This window comes from Dipodomys ordii, unplaced genomic scaffold (assembly GCF_000151885.1).
Source record: "Dipodomys ordii isolate 6190 unplaced genomic scaffold, Dord_2.0 Scaffold261, whole genome shotgun sequence".
Lineage (NCBI taxonomy): Eukaryota > Metazoa > Chordata > Mammalia > Rodentia > Heteromyidae > Dipodomys > Dipodomys ordii.
The window spans coordinates 627,800-649,089 of record NW_012267477.1 but is presented as its reverse complement, the minus strand read 5'-3'; the positions used below and the strand labels follow the sequence as shown (position 1 = coordinate 649,089).

At 37.6% G+C, this 21,290-nt stretch overlaps 2 gene segments (V, D, J or C); both read left to right on the top strand.

Annotated features, from left to right (window-relative positions):
* LOC106001068 overlaps nt 1-21,290 on the top strand; it is a 195,450-nt gene that overhangs the window by 91,088 nt on the left and 83,072 nt on the right.
* LOC106001081 overlaps nt 5,988-21,290 on the top strand; it is a 42,190-nt gene continuing 26,887 nt past the window's right edge. The window contains exon 1 of the V gene segment in view: nt 5,988-6,047.

The following is a 21,290-nucleotide window of genomic DNA, read 5'->3' as shown; positions in this document are numbered from 1 at the left end:
TTATTCCCTTGTGGTCAGAGAGAATGCAAGGTATAACTTCAATGTTTCTGAATTTAGACAAATTTGCTTTGTGGCCTAAAATGTGGTCTATTTTAAAAAACATTCCATGTGCTGCTGAGAAAAACGTGTATTCTGATGCTGCTGGGTGAAATGTTCGGTAGATGTCTAATAAGTCTAGTTGGTCTATGCAGCTGTTTAGATCTGCAGTTTCTCTGTTGAGTTTTTGCCGAGTTGATCTGTCTCGTGGGGAGAGAGGTGTGTTAAAATCCCCACCAATTAATGTCTTTGGATTTATATGGGATTTGAGGGAAAGTAGTTTTTCTTGGATAAATTTGGGTGGTCCATTGTTTGGCGAATAGATATTTAGAATTGTAATATCCTCCTGAAGGAGAGATCGCTTTTTTAGTATGTAGTGACCTTCTTTACCTCTTCTCACGAATTTTAATTTGAAGTCTATTTTATCTGATATTAAGATTGCAACTCCCGCCTGTTTATGAGGGCTGTTTGCTTGGTAGATTTTGTTCCAGCCTTTAACATTGAAAATATGTTTGTTTTTATGGGCAAGATGTGACTCCTGCAGGCAGCAGATAGAAGGTCTTGTTTTTTAATCCAACTAGACAGTCTATGTCACTTAATTGGAGAATTCAGTCCGTTAATGTTAAGAGATAGGACTGAGAGGTATTTGGGAGTTCCTGCCATGTTATCCACCTTCTTGGGGGCTGCGAAAACTGGGTTCTTCCTATGGTTCTTGGATTCTCAGTTTGGGTGCAGTTTCTTGGCCTTTATTGTGGTCTTGTTGGTTTTCTATGTGTAGGACATCTTTAAGAATCTTTTGTAGGGCTGGTTTGGTGGAGATGTATTGTTTCAATTTTTCTTTGCTATGGAAGGTTTTTATTTGGCCTTCAGTTATGAAGGAGAGTTTAGCTGGGTACAGTATTCTTGGTTGATAGTTGTTTGTTTTTAGGGCATGGCATATTTCATTCCAGGCTCTTCTTGCTTTGATTGTCTCTGCTGAGAAAACTGAGGTGATTCTAATCCAAAAAAAATTTTCTTAAAATCAAACTCCAACCAACTAAGTACAAGCTTAACAATACAGATGACTATTTTAAGCAGACAAAACCAAAAGTTACCTCACCAAAAATGAACAAAACTTATGAACTCATAAAGCAAAAGCCATCATTCATAATCTCACAGTGCTTCTGGAAAAACAGTCACCTACAATATTCAGGAACACAACAAGAAAGTCAGTTTCCCTAGGGAGCTCCACAATAGAATGAGCACTTCCCTTTCTCATGCAAACTACAACAGAAATTTCCAAATACACTTAATTTTCTTAGCTTCTCAGAGTCTTAGAAACTAGTACCCAAAGTACAGTAACTGTGATATTTTTTGGTCAAGTGTTTCAAAGACAACATCAGATTTTGTTTCAGGATAGAGCCTTAAAAGGCTGACAAGGCAAAATGGCAAGTAAACAATGGAGGAACAAGGCCAAGGATAAAAGCAGCTAGCCTTACTTGATGGACAAATTTTTAATTTATAGGATACAATCCATTCCATTTTCTAGTCCCTCACAAATAGCAAAAGGCTGTTGGCCCTGTTTAAAAAGAAAGACAGAGGGAGGGAGTAGTAGTGGAGTTGAGAGAGGGAAGTAATAATAGGGAAAAAGACAAAGGATGGGGTAACAATCTTCAAAAAAATTGTACACATTACCTTACTCATATACAGCATATTTACAATAAAATAAAAATTTAAAAAAAGAAAGAAACCAAAAATCCTAACGGAAAACTAGGCTTGAAAATACCAGAGAGGATCTTTGATCTCACATTTCATGCAGATATGGTGATATATAAGCAAAACTTCTGAGTGTGTCACATCCAAAAATGAGCTTCAATAATATCCCTGTATTATCAACTGAGTTCTGAATTGTGTCTGATGTGTTTTTGTATTAAGACTTATACAATGAGAGATGGATAGATAGATAGATAGATAGACATACAGATAGATGGATAGATAGAGAAGGGAAAAAAACTGAATTGGCCTCAACATTGGCCCAAACCTGTATCAGAAATAGCATAGTTTAAACTCACTACATAGCAAATACTCACTCTGTTTTTGTTTAAGATAGCTGTATAATGATAAGCACTTAGAATCTGATATAAAAATGATAAGCCAACACACAAGCCAGCAGTTTTCCTAGCATCAGGCTTTCTCCATAAACACAACTCATTTGTTTACACATTATACAGCCCATGGATGTTGACAAACACCCTTGGGATTTCAAGGCTTTCTCTGGAAAGCCTTGAGAATTTATTTGGCCATTAAGATGTTATTCAGAGAAACATCAGGTCCGGAAACATGTTCCTACAAACACCAGAAGTAAGGCAAGTAAGGCTGAATAGCAGTTGAAAATATATTTAATGGTCACATAGGTCACCTAGATCGCAACCCCTCTCAGATCTGACCTTTTCTCTTCCCCAGGACCAGAATAAAAGAACACTACCACTGAGGCAGTGTGGCCTTGGAATTGGTCCTGTTGTCAACCTGATTCCGAATTACAATAAGTGAAAGTCATTAGCATTAAATTAATAGCCCTCATTTCCCAAATTGCCAAATTTAGCAGTCTCATTGAAATAATTACAAATTTGCCTTCATTGTCATCCAGAAGTCCTATCTCCTATCCCAACCACTTCAGGAATTTCAGCCAGATATCTGTGCCTTCCACCCTTACACCTAGATCAATTGAGAAAAAAGTGATATTTAAAATGAGACATAAAGCTACTAAATCTTTAAAACAGCTATCTTTTCTTCACCCTTGAAGTTGCCCAGTCCTGAGCAGCTGGTTGTAATAAGTATGGATGATCCTTTCCATTCTCCAGGTAGTAGCAGGAATTAGGACACATGTAAGCAGAAAGAGATACATGAGGACTAGGGAATTTGAAAGTAAGTGTTTTGCCCTGAATTTGATGTGGAATGATCAGAGGGCAATGGATATATGAATGTACTGTAGTTCTTGGATAATATAAAACTGTAGGTTCAAGTAAAAATTGTACCTGGTGGTACAATCACAAAAACTTAAGAAATTTTGGACATTTCTGATAGCAACATGCTTTTGCTTCAGCCCTCTAGCCATCTAACTACAGGACATGCTGACTAAAACCCTTGATATAGTTGTTTTCTCTCGCTTTGTATTTTTTCCTATGTAGTAAAAATTTCCTTTATGCAGTAAAGTCAGTAAGGAAGAATTGGACTCAGTCTTTATACTTGCTCTGGGGAAAAATAACATTTTACTTTGTGTATATGTGTGTATTAGAAAAGACTAAAGTATGAATTGTTTGAAAATATAACATCTTATATAACTCTTTCTATGTCAATGAGATATTAAACGCATAGAGATAATAAACCAGAAAAATATCCACAAATTCTGTTCTTTCCATATCTTTACTTCTCTGCATGTTCTAAGTATGAAAGACTCAATTATTGCTTTACTGTTCTCACATTCATGTGTCATAACATAAAGTTTGAAAAACTCAAGAGAAATGGTCATCATCCCTGAATGCACCAATAGATTTACTCAAAGGACAGTAGGCTCATCACAGATTCTGCTGTATGGGTGAAGCACATTGTCTGGGCTAAACTAACATATGTGGGCACCGTGGAAATATGAGGATTTCCTGAGTTGAGCTGGTCCTATAGCTATTCCCAGCTTTACCCAGCTTTGCTGATTTGCATATGCTCAGAGCACAGACTAGTGCCCACAATGACTTCATAATAGGCTGCTCACACCCTGTGCAGCAGTCAGTCCAAGTCAGCACACAGCATGGACATGAGGACCCCTGCTCAGCTCCTGGGGCTCCTGCTGCTCTGGCTCCCAGGTAAGGAAGGACAGCACTCCTCCCATCCTTGTGTTCAGTGCTGCCTGGGTCTTCAGGGAAGGCCTCCTATGACATGACTAACAGTGTGGATATTTGTGTTTATGTTTCCAATGCAGGTGCCACATGTGACATCCAGATGACCCAGTCTCCATCCTTCCTGTCTGCATCTCCAGGAGACAGAGTCTCCTTCACTTGCCGTGCCAGTCAGGACATTAGCAATGGTTTAAACTGGTATCATCAGAAACCACAGAATGCTCCAAAACTTCTAATCTATTATGCAAATAGCTTAGCTTCTGGAATTCCATCAAGGTTCAGTGGGAGTCAATCTGGGACAGAGTTCACTCTCACCATCAGCAGCCTGCAGCCTGAGGATTTTGCCACTTATTACTGTCAACAGGATAGTAGTTACCCTCCCACAGTGATACAAGCCATAACAAAAACCTCCAAGGGAAGCAGAAGTGTGAGTCTGAGCTGCTCAGCTACTGCTTCTGGTGCCTCCATATGCTGATAGAGCTTCTCAGATGTAGCACAGCTATGAACACTTTTGAGGTTTTTCATTGAAATGTCTAGGCTCCTCTGAACATTTGTCCTTTTTCTCCTCCTCTGTCCTAGAAGCACAAACATGGTCATGTCTCTTCTCATAAAACGTCATCCTTTCTGATTCACACAGTAAAGCAGACAGACAAGAATCTCTAAGAAGGAATTGTTTTGATACAGGAAATGAGTCTAATCATTAGGTTCTTAACTTCTGGGTTATCAGAGAAGTTGGAAGGAGGAGTGTGGCATTCTCTGGTTCAGTGAGGCTGTCCTAGGGTTTTCAGCATATAATACTGTGATTCTCCACTCTGTGGAAAAAGCCAGGGTGAGTGGATGAGGCTCTTACCTGACCCAACTGCCTCTCCAGAGGAATTCTCCAGGCCTCACTTCTGATCAGATGTCTGACTGTTTATGTCAAGAATTATACAAGTCTCTCCATTTCACTAAATCTCATCAAAGGATGAACTTACAATATACTCTTCAGGAAACAAGGGAAGGAACAGAATTTGAGCTTCCACACACAATTATAATGATCATAATGATGGATTGACATAACTGTCAACCATGGTCACTTTTCCCCATCTGTCAGAAATATTCCACCTAACTGATAACTTTAAAACTCACTTAAATTTGATTGTAAGTTGTTTCTACCAATCTGGGAATATGAACTTTTAAAAAACTAACAAACTTCATTAATTCTTTGGCAGGAAAATATCAGAAGCTGGAAAATGTATGAAACATCACAAGTTGTTCATGAACTTACACAGCAACAAACAACTGAAATAATTTCTTGATAAAGCAAATCAGATGCAAAACAATATTACAACACAAAAAAAGGAAAATACATTACTTGGGTTAAGATTTCTTTTCCTTCTATGCGCTAGTGATTCAAATCTGCAATCCTAGCTACTCAGGAGGCTGAGATCTGAGAATTGTGGTTCAAAGTCAGCATGGGCAGGAAAGTCCTTGAGACTCTTATCTCCAATAAATCACAGGCAATCCAAAAGTGGCTTTGTAGCTCAAGTGTTAGAGTGTTTGCCTTGAGCTGAAGAGCTGAGGGACAGTGCCCAGGCCCAGAGTCCAAACCCCACTAAAAAAAGGAAAGGAAAGGAAAGGAAAAGAAAGGAAAGGAAGGTGGAAAGGAAAGGAGTGAAGGTTAGAAAAGTTTCAATGCATAAGAACTTCATGAAGAAAACATAGGGATTTTTTTTCCAGGAAGAATTCTTGAGATTGAATAAAAGATCTAAGTAGATACAAGAATGTTTCAATATATTTATGAAATACTCTATTACATCTGTTGCTTCTGTGCATTATAAATTTTGAAAATAGTCATAAAATGGTCTTCTACCCATCAAATCATCTCCACATACTCTGCAGGCAAATTCATGTTCCTCTTTTCTCTTCTAGGAAACCTGTGCATGCAAGGCCTGTGGGGATTCACTGAGTTGAGCCAATCCTGCAGATGTGCCAAGCTCTATCCAGCCCCTACTGATTTGCATGTGCCGAGAGCACAGCCCACTGCACTGAGCACTTCTTAGTCTGCTCACACTCTGTGCAGTAGTCAGTCCCAGTCAGCACCCAGCATGGACATGAAGGTCCCTGATCAGCTTCTGGGGCTCCTGCGGCTCTTTCTTCCAGGTAAGAAAGAACAATGCTTGGGATTTACTCAGCCTAGTACAGCAGACGATCTCTGGTACTGCAAGGAAGGCCTCTTGTAACATGATTTTCAAAGAGAGTATTTGTCCTATGTTTCCACTGCCAGGTGACATCCAAATGACCAGTCTCTATCCTCTCTGTCTACATCTTTGGGAGACAGAGTTTCCATGGCTTGCAGGGCCAGTGAGGGCCTTAGCATTTCTTTAGACTGGTTTCAGCAGAAATCAGGGAAAGCTCCTAAGCTCCTCATGTATGCAAAGTAATTACCATCCTGCTCCCTTCCAGATTTAAGGACAGTGGATCTCGGGCACTTTACTCTCAACATAAGCAGCCTGCAACCTGAAGATTTCCCCACTTATTACTGTCAACAGCATAGTAGCTACCCACTCACAGTGATACAATCTATAACATTAAACTCCCAGGGAAGTAGAGTTGAGAGGCTAGGCTGTCCCAACTGCCCTTCCTGGTGCCTCCACCTGATGACACAGCTTCTCAGATACATCCAGAATCTGAAGGTAACTTGAAGATTTTGGTAGAATCATTTCGGCAGAATTCCCTGTACTCTATCTCTCTGTCTGCAGCAGTACACACTTGGCAATGCCTCTCCAGAGTCAATAGAGCACACAAATCATAACAAGGGAGGAAACTTTTAGAGTGTTATTTGGTTTACTTTTGTAAAATTGAGACATGTTAGTTAATTCAAGCAAGTAGTGTTTCTTTTTTAATATAAGAAATCATTATCTTATAGACATTCCAAGACTGGCTTATGTTATTGAGTGAAACTAAACACAGAAATGGAGTATTCTCTGGTGTCCCTCAGACCCACATTTTCTACTTGTGAATCTGCAGGCCTTCTTACCTAGGTCCTTTCCCTGTGTAGAAACGTAGGGGTGAGTACCAATGCTCTCAACTGCTTGTAGTTCTTGACAGGTGCTCCTCTCTTCCTTCCCTCTGCCCTAGTATCTGATTGTAGGTTTTACTACATGCTATTGTAGTCTGTTCTAACTGTCCATATTCATTAGGACTCATCAAGCAAAAACTCTACAGGAAATACTTATGGCTTCCACAAGTAAATGATTAGAAGATTCTGCACAGCACAGCAAAACAATAATTACCCCCAATCTATTCCCCACTCCATTCTTTTATTAGAAATCACCAGGTTGTACACTGGTGGATCCAGTTCTTTACTCCTTTTCTTTTGGTTTGTTTTCATGTTGGTTCTGGTCCTTGGCCTTGAACCCAAGGAAAGGCCTTGCTTCTGCCTGGAGCTTCTTATGATAAAAGCTAGCATTCTAGCACTTGATCCACAGCTCCACTTATGAATTTTTATGTGCTTAATTGGATATAATTGTCTCATAGACTTTCCTATGCAAGCTGGCTTCCAACATCAGTCCTCAGCAATTACCCTCATTACTAGCTAGGATTATAGGAATAAACCACTAGTACTTGGATCCTGACATTTTAATTGTTATTATTAAGGAGTTGTACAGAAGGCTTACAATTCTATGAGCCAGAAGATGTGTATTTCCTGTTTGAGCTGTCAACTTGACTCTTTTTCTGCTTGCACCTACTGCATGTACACAGACTTAACCATGATGCTCTATGAAAAAAATGAAAATAAAGTTGGAAAACATAAGGGCAGATTTCTGAGCTTAATACTTTCTGGGCTATCCTGAGTGTCTTAAATTGCCATGGAAATTCTAGATTTACATTCTCTACTTTAAATATTCTTTTAGGGAATTTTAATTTTGCATTGTTTTGATTCTATGTTTCAACCTAGAGAAAATTTAAAATGATGTTGTACTCCAATTTATGACTGTGGAAATACTTTTGAGTGGTTGTGTCTTCTTTACTCTCTAAAATATCTCTAAAAGAGATATTTTTCTATTCACTGTGTTTGCATAGACTCTACAAGTTACTATTATATCCTATGATGTACTTTAATCATTTTAATATATTTGTTCAAATTTCATCAGCAAAAGAAAATACCTGGCTTCTTCACTTCAAATTTAATGTCTTCTTTTACCTCTTATTTTATAGAATTTGGAGGAGAACATCCTGTATAATTTTGTATGTGAGAATATGATAGTAAATATTTCAACATTTAAAACAATCTTATGGGGAAAATGTTAAAATATTTCACCACTTATTATGATATTTATCACCTATTTTTTACATATATTTAAAACCACTTTGGTATTATTTCTGTCTTCCTTAGACACTGATAGTTTTTGAAGTATCATGAATAGATGTTGACTTTTAGAAGTATTTGAATTAATATACTCATATTATCTTGTTTCTAATCATGTTAGAATTGTGAATTTTATAGATAAACCTACTATATTAAAGTCAGTAGAAATGCAGCTGATGCTCAGGTAGAGTACTTGCTGAGGAACAACATCTAGTCCCTGAGTTCAAGACCCACTTAAAACAGTGAAAAATACTATCACGGAGCTGGGCACAGGTGGCTCAGTTCTGTAATCCAAGCTATTCAGGAGGCTGACATTTGAGGATCACAGTTCCAAGGCAGTCCAGGCAGGAAAGTCCAAGAGACATATCTACAATCAAACAGAAAACTGGAAATGGTAGAGTGCTTTCCTTGAGCTAAAGAGCTGAACTGCATAGGGACAGTGCCCAGGCCAAGTTTTTCAAGCCCCCCAACTCACAAAAATAATACAATCATGTAATTTTAAAAGAACTTTCCAATTTAACTTCCTCAGAATATTGTCCTTGAAAGAAAGATGAGGGAATAAGTTGGAAAGAGGATTAGGAGTTAGAGGCAGAGTAGAGGAGGATGAAATTCTCCCTTTCCTAACACAAATTTTGACAATGTAAAGTGGAGATCATAGGCCGAAAATTTTGAGTATGTATGATCAAAGAACAGAAGAAGTTCTTGTAAATTAAGCTGAAGATTGGAAAACATGTGAAACATGGAAAAAACAGGACTGTAACAAACCATTGCTCTAGGTGAAGTGGCATGAAACTCACACAAATATACTGTGAAGCTGGTCAAATTGGTTGTTCTGGGATTTGATCCATTTGGAGTTGGTTCTGGTTCAGGGTGATATATAAGGATTTAAATTCAGTTTTCATGTTTCTACACATGTATAGCCAATTCTGACAGCACCATTTGCAGAAGAGTCTGTCATTCTTCCATCCTTTGTTTTTGGCTACCTTACCAAAGATTAGGTGGCCATGGATCTGTGAGGTCCTTTCAGGGTCTTCAATTCTATTCCATTGTTCTAGATCTACAAGCCTGTTCATGTGCCAGTACCAAGCTGTTTTTGTAAGTACAGCTTTATCATAGAGTTTGAAGTTTGGTATTGATAGTCCTCCAGCAGTGTTCTTCCGCTAAGAATTGCTATAGCTATTCAGGTTTTCTATTATTCCACATAAATTTTTGAATTGCTTCTTCTTGTTGATTGAAAAATGTTGTTGAGATTTTGATGGGTATTGCATTGAATTTTAGATAGATCTTGGCAGTATTGCCATTTTCACAATGTTAATCCTCCCAATCTTCTATTATGAAGAGGAGTGGAGAGAGCAGACCGACTTGTCACAATCTTTAGAGGAAATAGATTTAACTGTTCACCATTTAGTATAATGCTGACTGTAGTTTTGTTCCATATAGCCTTTATTATATTGAGGAATGTTCCTTGAGTTCCTAGTTTCTCCAAAGCTTTCTCCATAAAGGCACATCCATGAGTTTTATGGTTCATTTTCAACATAGTGTCCATGAGTTCCATTGGTGCATTTGTTCACCTTTTGTGCCTACATTTCTGTAACTCTCCTTATCCTCCTAAGACATATAAACTAACGAACAAAAAAGACAAGAAAACAAAAACAGTAATATAGAAAATACATCTCATTTCCATTTTTTGAGTTTCTTTTGATCAATGTTATTTTATATGGTCAGAAATAAGGATACAGGATGACTCATTGTAACAACGAGGGGTACAAGACACTATGTTGAAAATGAACTTTACAACTTTGCTCGGGGGAGTTTGGGTGGAGTTGGGAGGTAGGGAGGAAAGGGATGGTAGGGGGATAAAAAGAAGGGGGTAACAATGCTGGATAAGAAATGAGCTCAGTTCATTGCTCATGTAACTGTAATCCCTCTGTACAGTATCTTTACAATAAAAATATATGTTTAAAGTAAAAAATAAGTACACAGGCATTGTGTCTTTCTGTTCCTCTTTTAAGAATAATCTCCTTTATTCTCACTTTGTGTACATGCCTAGAGACCTATATTTTAGGTATAGACTTCTCACATGAAAGAAAACATGCACTACTACTCTCTCTGTGCTTGGCATACCACACAACATGATTTGTCCTAGGTCCATCCATTTCCAGGCAAATGACATAATTTTATTTTTCTAATGATTATGTACAATTCCTTTGTGAATAGGCAACAAATTTTTTAACTGTTCATCTATTATTTTTTATTTTTTTCATTTTTAAATTCTTTTCTTTCTTTTTTTTTGTTGTGAGACTACTGTACAGAGGAGTTACAATTACATGAGCAAGATAACGAGTACATTTCTTATCAAGCATTGTTGCCTCCTCGTTGTTTCCCCTTCCCATCCCTTCCCATAGTCCTCCCTTCCCCCCACAGGATCTTTCCCAGCCCCCACCAAAGTTGTTAAGTTCATTTTTCGACTTAACTACTTGTACATCTCATTGTTGCAATGGGTCCAACTGTATCCCTAGTTAAACGATTTTTTCCCCTTCCCCTCCACAAATTATACCAGCATCAAATACAGTGAAAGCAGGGGTTATACTGTGGGAGAGGGACATACAAAGCAACATAGAAATCATCTTATAAATATGAGAGTAAAAATCGCATGAAAGGAAAAAAAACAAAAAACATTTGAATACTTATCTTGAGGTTCATTCCCCTAACATAAACTTATCTGACCTTTTCTGCTTGACTCAGATATATACTAGTTATTGCAAATAAGGGAAATCATGGGACCTATGTTTCTTTAGGCCTGGCTTACTTCACTTAATATATTTTTATCCCACTTTTGGGCATTTACCCAAAGGATCACAAACAAGACCACACTAAAGATACCATCACGACTATGATTTTTGCAACATTATTTAGTATAGATAAGATATGGAACCAACCCAGATGCCCCTCAGTAGATGAATGGATCAAGAAAATGTGGTATATATACACAATGGAATTTTATGCCTCCATCAGAAAGAATGACATTGCCCCATTTGTTAGGAAATGGAAAAACTTGTAATAACTGTTTATCTATTGTAGGGTATCTCGGCTCTTTCCACAATATGGCTATTTTGAATAGTGTGGCAATGAACATGGATGTGCAAGTGTCTATATGGTAGCCTGGCTTGTGAGGTTCAGGGTAGATGGGGAGGAGTGGTATGGCTGTATTTCAAGGAAGATCTATGTTTCATTTTGTGAGAAACATCCAGACTCTTCCAATGTCATGTGAGTTTACATTCCCACCAAAAGTGCAATAAGATTTCTTTTCCGCCACATCCCTGCCAACATTTGTTATTTGAATTCACAATGTTGGCCAATCTTACTGGAGTGAGATGGAATCTATGAGTTGGTTTTACTTTTCATTTCCTCTATGGCAGGGATGATGAGCATTTCCTTACGTGTTCCTTTGCCATTCTTACCCCATCTGCTAAGTCATCTGTCCCTAGCTCTTTGCCCATTAACTATCAGTTTGGGGATGGTGTAGGTTCTTAAGTTCATTGTATAGTTTGGATGTTAGGCTTTGCCTGATGTATTGCTGGTGAAGATCTCCTCATAGTCTGTTGGCTATCTTTCTAGTTTAGTAACAATGTCCTTTGCTGTGCAGAAACTTTTTAGTCTGATGCAATCCCATTTGTCAAGTTTCTCTCCTATCTTGTATGCCTTTGGAACTCTATCCTAAAACTTTCTGCCTATGTCAATGAGTTTTAGTATTTCTCATACTCTCTCTTGTAGTAATTTCCAAGTTTCAGGTCTAATGTTGAGATCTTTGATCCTCTATGAGTTGATATTTGTACATGGTGACAAACAGGGATGGATTTTTAGTTTCCTGCATATGGATGCCCAGTTTTCTCTGAATCAATTATTGAAGAAGCCATCATTTTCACAATGTATATTTTGACTCCAAATAAAATCATATCAAATATATGGTGTTATTTCTAGGTATTTTAGTCTGTTCTATTCACATTTGGTATTATTTTTGTGCCAGTACCAAAAATTTTTTAGTACAGCTCATAGTAGAGCTTGAGTTTTGGGATTGAGATTATGTCAGCGTTTTTTGCCTAGAATTGTTTGGCTATTTATTTTATCTCGAAATCCTAATTTTTAGTCCCTCGGGTGACTGAGATCTGAGGATCATGGCTCAAAGCCAGCCCAAGCAAGAAAGTCCATGAGATTTTTATCTCCAAATAATCAACAAAAATGGTATTTGTAAAGCTGTAGTTCAAGTGACAGTACGCTGGTCTTGAACACAAAAACACAGGGACTTTGCACAAGTCTTGAGTTCAAGTAACATCACTAGAATGAACAAACACACACACACACACACACACACACATACACACAATCACCCAAAGTATGGAAATTATTAATTCTACTAATTTTATTTCATCTTTGTTAGGAAAAATTACAAAACTATTAGAAATATTTTGAAATATATTAAAACTGCTTTTCTGATATCAAGTCAAGCTGTAAAAAAAAATGAGTGCTAGGAAATGTACTGGCAAGAGGGTTTGAGATCAGGAGGAATGAGGTAGAAAAATAAATAGGGGAAATGAGTAGAATGCAGGTAAGAATGCACTACATATGCCACAGAACTGAGAAAAATAAGGGAAAGGGCAGGTCCAATGGGGGTTGACATATCTCAAGATGCAATATTGTATGCATGAATCGCGTTGTTGTAATGGCAAAAATATCAAAATATAACATAAAAATTAACAAACATGAGCAAGGAAAATGGCTCAGTGATAGAGTACTTGCCTTGCATGCATGAGGTCCTGGGTTCGATTTCTCAGCACCACATAAGCAGAAAAACAGGGAGTGCTGTTGTGGCTCAAGTGGGGGAGAATGCTGGCCTTGAGCTGAAGAGGTGAGTGACAGCACCCAGGACCAGAGTTTAAGCCCCATGACTGACACACAAAAAATAACAAACATGAAGGAAAGTATGGTATGAGAGGAGTGAGAATTTTAAGAGGGATGACATAAACTGGTTTGTGGAATGCAAGTCCTTGGTACAATGACCTAAAGAAAATAAAAACCCATTTTTAAAATCTGCTCCTTTGGGGATAGAAAAGCTCAGAAATTGAGAGAGATTCCTAAATTTCTAAAATCCTAATCCTAAATAGCCCAATATCATGGTCACTTTGGACAAAGTAAATAGCCCTATAAGCAGAGCTTAAGAATTTTGTACAATCATAGGTATAAATTATAGATTTCATTTCCCATTTTGATCATGCTGAGAGTAATTTAGGTGATGTCAATGGCTTCTGATCAGTTATAACTACTGAAGGAATTGTCTATTGAGGAAGGTGTAATTATTTTTATATTTGCTTACCTTTAGTGAATACATTGCTCATTAGATCATTTTTACCTGTTTAATATAATCCCTCACATTGTGTTTATGATATAACTTGATGAAGTTTATCTACTTTGGTTCCAGAGATGAAAATGAAATTTTATTTTTAAATTTTGTTGTACTTATTATTTTTTAGGCCAGTCTTGGGGGTTGACCTTACAGCCTGGGCACTGTTCTTCAGCTTTTTTACTCAAGACTAGTGCTTTGAGACAAATAGTGATTTGAGACAAATCACTATTCTCAGATTTTGGGGTTTAATTGGAGATCAGAGTTCCACAGACTTTCCTGTCTTAGTTGGCTTCAAACTATAATCGCCACATCGCTGCCACCACCTGTATAGCTAGAATTATAGTTATGAGTCACCAGTGCCTGACAAGGAATAACGCTTTAAAGAATATCCATTCCTAGTTGAGATACATCCCATCTAACAAATTTTATATTTTCAACATTAGAGGCCATACAGAACGTTCTATGGTCACCACTCCAGGACAACTCCAAAGATCTCAGTTGTATAAGAGGAGTGCAGATCTGTCAGCAGACAACAGGCTTCTCTCTGGATGCTGAAGATAAACACTAATCCAGGATATGTATTTCATGATTTCATCCAGAACAAGTCTGAACAGCTCAGAGTCAACCAGGCTACACATTCAAAGGAGCCCTTGGTTCTGCAGAAGCTTCAGACAACCCCATGTTCCACATATCCAATTTCAAGATAATGGATCTAACATAGACTACAATTGACTGCATTGGAACAATCCTGCTTAACTACAGAGACTCCCATTTTGCTGTATGAATACTAACTGATGTCAGAGCACTTGAACTCATGTGTGAAAACCTCAATTTTGAAGGATACTACCAGACAGGATCATGTCTATGCCTCTGGAGCTGAGAAAAAAGAAGAGAGTTAGTATGCAGAAAAGCCTTTCTCGCCTTTGTACACAAGTCTTACAATGACCTTCAGAGCCTGGCTGCTTCTAGGAAATACTCTCAGCAGGTAAACAGGAGCAGTTGGGACAGCCCAGACTCTCATTTCTGCTTCCCTGGGAGTTTTAGGTTATGACTTGTATTACTGTGAGAGGAGTATTTAACCTTGTTGACAGTATTAGGCACGCTGCTGATGGTGAAAATGAACTCTGTCCTAGATCCATTGTAACTGAACCTAGACCAGGCACCTGATTATAAACTGACTATTAAGTAGATCAGGACCTTAGGAGCTTTCCTGCTTTCTGCTGATTTCAGGATAAGCTGCTGCTAATGCTTGAATGGTATGTTAAGAGATGGTGACTCTCTCTCTTTCCTGGAGATTAGAGAGGGAGGACAGAGACTGGGTCATCTGGATGTCACATCTGGCACCTGACAGAGGAAACATGGAAACAAAAACCCTTACTGATAAGCATGTTGTAGAAGAACTTCGCTTGAATGCCAGAATGAATTCACCACACTGTGCTGAAAAAATATCCAGTGTTGTCTTTTTTGCCTGAAAGCCAGAGCAACAGGATCCCCTGGAGCTGAGCAGAGAAATTCATGGCCATAATGTGTGCTGACTCCAGCAGAGGATATGATTGGGCTGTGAAGAAATCCTCAAGTCAGTGGACTGTGCTTCGGGTATATGCAAATAAGCAGAGCCTGGACAGAGCTGACCACATTTCAGCAATTCAGTAAAGGCCCAGTGTCCCCAAGAATAATCAGTTTTATTTGAGTAGATCAGCTGCAAATGCAGAAAACTTGATTGTCTCTGGTTGCTGAAGACCAGCACCTATCAAGGTTCTGTGGGTAGGATGCCATTTTGATCCCTTCCAGATATACTGCATTCTGTCCCTGCTTGTATTCCATTATGAAAGGACCTGTCTGTTGCAAAAGTGCAACCTGTGACACATTCTTCACATCTCCCACAGGTATTACTGATACCACAGATGATTACTCATTGCTCTGATTCCATAATAATATTTGTGTGAAATTAAAGCAATGTAAAAGCATGAGAGTTCTGCCTTATAACAAAGACCATGACCATTCAACCTTATACCATTAACTCTAGATAACAATTTGCCTTGCTCCATTTATAATTTTTCTGTATCCCAAAGTTGAGAATACTGTTCGTTCCCATCCGAGGTAATGTTCACAATTGTATGTATCTTTGCCTGATCATTCCTGGATGCCAGAGATTGCTTGCCTGATCTCTACCTACACTTTTATTTTTGTGGTTGAGTTTGTCGTAAGACTCTTTAGACTTCAGCTTCCTGTGTAGCTAGGATTATAGGAATAGGCCACTGGCCCCCAACTCTTTATGCATTGTTAATCACATTTTCTTCAGCAGCAGGCATCCTGTTTCTACTAAGTATTCATTCATTCATTCACCTGATTTTACTGTGATCCAAAATCAGCAAATTCTACCAGGTCCCAATATTTTAGTGCCTAAAGAAACACGTGTCTCATTGACTCAATTTAAGGCAATGGGGCCCAAGATTGAGGACAAAAGCATGTAAGAGAGTAAAAGTAACTCTCCCTATGAGGAGTTTGGCCATACTGGAGTCCAAAGGGTATCCTCACATGGGAGCAGTGTTACTGTTTTCAAAGTGATTCTAACTAAGAAGAAGGAGCAACAATATTCGCTGTTAGTAGGGGATCCCAGTGTGGGAATCAGACCAAGGCCAAGAGAGGAAGCTACCTTCAATGGGCAAATGAACAATGATGACCACAGACACATTGCAGATAAGCAGGTATGTGTGTTTGTGGATGTTGTCCACAATGGAAATATATATGATGTCGAAGACTAGGAGTGGTTATCAATGGAAGAATACAGCAACCTTGCATTATTCATTAAAATAATTAGAGTCAAGATATTCACTCATAAATGATTTTCATTTCTATTGAAAGACAATTGACATAACTGTGGTTTGGAAAAGGAATTAAAGGTATTAATGTAAGCTTATGTCTCTCTCATTCCATCTGTAGAAACATATGTACCCTTGTGCAGATAGAGAAGTATCTACACAGTTCTCCAGTGCCTGGAATGACTTTTCTTTTTTCTATTTTTATTGTGAAAATACTGTACAAAGAGGGTACAATTACATAGGTAAGATAATGAGTATATTTCTTATCAAGTACTGTAGCCTTCTCCTTTGTTTCCCCTTCCTATCCCTTCCCATCCGCCACCAGCCTCCCCCCCCCCCGTCCAATCAAATGACTTTTCAATACCCAAAATACACCTGTAGTGTTGGAATACCATTATTCACTAATAGGAACTATTACTCGGTAGACAAATATCTTTCTCTCCATTGGAGAACCAAAAAAAAGTGCAATATGACGCTGATGTAACTTGAAACTAAGGACAAGCTCCAAGTATGAGATCCTAGTACAAAAAATGAGAAAACAATTATTCAATGTCAGAAAAATTTAATTATGAGAATAAGATAAATGATTTAACCCATTAAGGAAAATATGAGCTAAGGAACTGATACTGATGTTTTAATGAGGAATAGCTTATTCATATGATATAAAATGGCTTCTCCTCTAAACCTTATTATAAAGATTAAGAGTGCCAGCTCAGCCTAGAATTCTGACACCATCTTCATCCTAGTTCAAAGTACAACTCACATAGTTCACAGCAAAAGAGTCTGCTGGGAGATAGTGAGGTGCTTTCAAATCATTGAAGGTGAAATTCCAATATATATTTACACTTCAGAAGAGTCTGAGTTGGAAGAATGAATGTGCACTCTCATTCTTTTATTTAATGACATGAATATATTTCATGCTCTGACATCATATGCATGCATATTAACAAAGTTTTGAAATGATATGTTCACATTTACATACTATATCAGTAATTTACTTTTCTATGTTGACATTGGCTATTTAGAATGATTTAATAGAAAGCTATTTTGTATGTATAAACTTAACTGGAGAATACAGATCATTACAGTTTTGATTCTGAACTTTCAATACTCTCATATTGAATCATATTAAGATATGGTATTTTGTCTTTTATCAGTTTAAATCCTCTTGCTCATTGTTAATACACTTTGGCTCTCACCCTTGCCGATGATTTGCACAGGATCCACAGGCCTATGGCTGGATGCTCAGAGCTCAGAGCTCTAGTTACAGGATTTCCCCAGAAGACTTTCTGGAGTGATTCAGATGAGTGAGGACATCAAAAAAGTGCCACCACACACACTCCTTTTCATCCTGCTTCTTGGGGGATAGACTGGAGGTTTAGATGAGTGATATCCTGAAGAACTGAAACTTGATTTGGGGCATATAGAATAAATAAAATCATCTACATTAGTCTGAAAGTTGATACATTAGAAAAACTCTTAGCCATACACATTTAAATGAGACCAATGCTGCAATGTGTGACCATTCTCTATTCATGAAAGAAAGTGTCTTTGAGCAATTGATGATTATTCTTCCTCTAATCTTTGTGACTGTATGTATAGGAAAGATGATCACCAGGAACATCAAGTCAAGCCAGTCTTTTGAAGAGCTCCAACCAGAAGAATGGCTTAGCCTAAGACGAGAAGAAAATAGATTCTGCTCCTACAGTGCTCATCTGATGGCCATTTTGTTGAATGTCTGGGACCCTGGTGGGTTCCATAGAGAATATTTGGGACAGATTTCTCACTGACCATCACCAGCCTCCCTGTGATTCACATAACCAATTATTACTCTCCACAGTTTTGTAAACTTCCCTCTCAGTCCTTCAGCCTCCACCACAAACTTCACAGAGAATGAATGAGAGATTTTGCTGCGACAGCTCAGTCCTGCTCAGTCCTGCTTTCTCCCATGGTCATTGTTTGCACCAGTCCCTGTGATACTGCATAATCACTGAAGAATATGTAGTGGCAAGGGAAGATGGCGTAGAACAATCTATCTAGAGAATATTTGAAACTAAGCTTCACCATGATCCCTTTTCTATCTATTTAGTGTGTTTCTCATATTTGGAACTGTTACTGAACAGGGGAAACTGAGGCTATAAATAGGGTTAGTGCATTAATGCCTTGAAAAACTGTCTATTCCTTATGCCCAATGAAAAAGAAATTCTTATATTCATATTTTTATTGCATTTTCTTCTGATATTCCGTCATGACTGTAATATAGGCTAAAGAGAAGCTGTCCTGCAGTCACCCCAGCTTTGCTTATTACCCCAATGGCAATAGGCACTGAGAAGAAAAGTAGGCAAAATGCCCTGGTGTTCTGCTTCATTTATATGCTCAAAAGAAGTTAACCTTAGTATCTAGTAGCTTATTTCAAAATTATTTGGTTTGACCCACATGCCTTCTGTGTCTATTCACTTTATATCTTTGCAACTTTTGACAGGTGTCCAAGATCTTTCTATCCCTTTCCATTTGTAGAAAATGTAACAAACTAACTAATAATTTTTAATATATATTTTTCTGACATTAATTTTTCTTCTTTATCTATGTCACTAAATTTAATTTAAAAAGTTCAACAGTAATTTTGAATATTTTAACAGTAATTTTGAATAACTTGGAGGTTCTCACATACATAGATAATGTTCAACTTATGATGGTTTGCATTCCAATGGATCAATAATTATTATTCTTTTTCCTTTCCACTATCTCCAAAGCAGTGTGTGCTCAGTAGAAATCTAGAATAATATTTTAAATTCTTATCTTTTCATGGGTGATTGATACATAGTACTAATACTCTTCCTTGATACCGATCAGGGGTAACAAGTCACAATTTCCAATAGACATATATATATAGTATATAGTATATATATATATATATATATAATGTATATATATATATATACACACACACACACATATAGTCTAATCAAAAGAGAAAACGACCACTATATCACAGTGTATCATAATTATACCATGATTATAAAAATAGGCTTTTGTTAGATGTCTTTTCCCAACAGTAGAAAATGGGTAGTGTTCAGAGGCATGTAAGGTAGCTTGGCTACCTAAAATGTTTCTGCAGGATATTCATATTAGATGATTTTTTTTGTTGGTCATGGGGCTTGAACTCGGCCTGGGCACTGTCTCTCAGCTGTTCAGTTGAAGGCTAGCTCTCTACCACTTGAGCCACAGCACCACTTTGGTTTTCTGATTAGTTTATTGGAGATAAGAATCTCACAGACTTTCCTGCCTGGGCTGTCTTTGAACTACTATCCACGCATCTGAGCCTCCTGAGTACCTAAGATTACAGGCCATTCAGGCTATTGTAATACAAGCCACTGGAGCCCAGCTTGTATTATATGCATTTTTGACAAATAATATATCCAACCTACAATGAATTTATCTGGATGTAATGATAGTGATTAGCACAATTTCACTCTATGCTTGATTTTTTAAAACTTTGTAATTGACATTCTATAACATCTTAATAGCCTCTGTGTAGGTTTCTGTATATGTATTTTGAATGTGTATGAAAACAGGTGAAGAATTCCTCCTTAAGTTGATGACCACCCACAGTGGGCATCATTCCCAACGTTGGCTATTCTTTTATTTAACTCTTATCAATTTATTTTTATGAGTTCATCTATTTCCTGATCTCTCAGAATTATTTGAAAAATTGTTCAGGTAAATTCTTTAATTGGTAACTGATTTCCTCCTCACATTGGCAAATTGTGTCTGTCCATTATGTTTTTCTCCATTTTTCTCAAGGTTCATAAGTACTACTCATCTTTTAAAATGTATTTATTTTATTGTAATTATAAAGGTGAATTACAGAGGGATTATTATTATATGAATCAGATGAGTACAGTGATAATGGATAATGAGATAATTTTGTACTATCTCTTCTGTTCCCTCACTCTCTCCCTGTCCCACCCCCATGTCTCCACCTATGAAATATATAAGGTGGTATAGTTTACTTACATCCATGTTTGTGAGCTCCACTGCTGCCCCTATTCACAATTTTTACCTCAAATTCTATACAATTCTGTGGTCCCTCGACCCTCCTGAGTATGTACACTTGAATTCACCATATATAAAGAAAACAGTATCATCAAAAATTGAAAGAAGAAAGACAGATCTTTTGATTTGTATCATTGAGTTCATTTAGATATATATGTATATACATAATTTTATATAAATATGAAGAGGCATGTAGACATTATGCCTAATTGTTTCTCTCCTAAGGGTATTCTCTTTTATTCTGATTTTGTGTAGATATTTAAAATCCTGTATGATTTATCATATCCCAATGTTGTCTTTATAAACAATTTATCGCTAGATTTCTCATGAGCTCAGACTTAGACCAAAACCAATCTGTCCTCATTTTGACCATTCCTTCCAGCAGGTGGCAGGATTTACACACCAGTATCCAGTGAAGATCATTAAAGGTAGGGCTGGCAACGTTGTAGCAATAGGCTCTTGATATATTTAGCCAGTGATTTCTCCAAGCCCTTCACCTGCAGACCTCTGGAACACCAGAGTCAGCATGTGGAAGTTCAAGATAGTAGAAATTTATTCTCTTCACAGGTAGAAAAAGCTCTCACAGGCCTCTGGCCCAAAGCAATTTTTCTGGTTAGGAGGATGAGCTATCAGTCTGCCTTGTTCTTCTCAATACCTGTTACAGACAATTTCTCTGACCTAATCTAGCTTTGAGATTGCTAATATTCCCAGACAGAAAGGAAGAGTCTGGGTATCATCCTATTTATTTGCAAGGG